The sequence below is a fragment of the Sesamum indicum genome, linkage group LG1, assembly GCF_026168435.1.
Source record: "Sesamum indicum cultivar Baizhima isolate 11 linkage group LG1, ASM2616843v1, whole genome shotgun sequence".
Classification (NCBI taxonomy): Eukaryota; Viridiplantae; Streptophyta; class Magnoliopsida; order Lamiales; family Pedaliaceae; genus Sesamum; species Sesamum indicum.
The window spans coordinates 6,074,508-6,075,430 of NC_142657.1; the positions used below are offsets into that span (position 1 = coordinate 6,074,508).

A 923-nucleotide genomic window follows, 5' to 3' on the forward strand; every position below is an offset into this window, starting at 1 on the left:
TCATACTAATTGTTCATATGCAGTAGGTTTCGGATCTATGTTTTCTTTGCAAATGAAATGAGCCACCATGTTCGTACTCGGATCCAGCACCAATTTCTCCCATGCATCATTGGCATCTCCACCACATCGAAGGAATACCTCTGTGGCGTTTAACCGATAGATCTGCCACCCAAATTCCTCCCTCATCCTCAAGATCTTTTCAACTTGACGGCAAGCTAATTTGCAAGTATTCATCTTAATTTCATCTATAGCTACCTAAAGAAGCTTAGCCCTAGTTTCACCATCGACTAGACCCTCACTCCTGAAGAATTCATCCATCTCGGGGACCCCGATTGTACGCCTAATCCCATAATCATAGTCACGAATTTTTGGGTCAAAAAATGCCTTGCCCTCCTCCACCAACCCGATATCCACCATCTGATCAACCCTTTTCGACACGTACGAGTGCAAGACCGGGATCGCCACGTCCATCCAGAGAAAGCAACACTCTTACTTGGAGGAAAACTCATTGTTGTCAGTGACAAGTGCCTGTATGAAGGAATTGGACCCTCCAGCAATGATTGGCAACCGATTCATTTGTACGATGGCATCAGTAGCCAGCAATGCGTGATGCACAAAATCATGTACAGTGAAATCCACCTCGGGATCAATGATTCCGAGCAAATGGTGCGGCACGCCATGGCATTCCTCATTGCTCACCTTATTGGTTACTATGTCAAGGCCCTTGTAGACTGAATTTTGTCCGAGTTGATGACCTCTGCCCCGAAACGGGTGGCCAGGTCTATCGCCAGGCGCGATTTGCCTGTGCTAGTGGCACCCAATACCACCACCACCTTATCCTTCCCTTGGTGCTTCTTCATCATGCCCCGAACTGAAAAGTTTGTCATGCTAGATTGTGCTGGCTTCCAATCGGAGATCGACAT

General features: G+C 47.1%; 1 pseudogene; it reads right to left on the reverse strand.

The window, feature by feature from the left end:
* LOC105180083 (adenylate isopentenyltransferase 5, chloroplastic pseudogene) lies at positions 1–923 on the reverse strand (annotated as a pseudogene).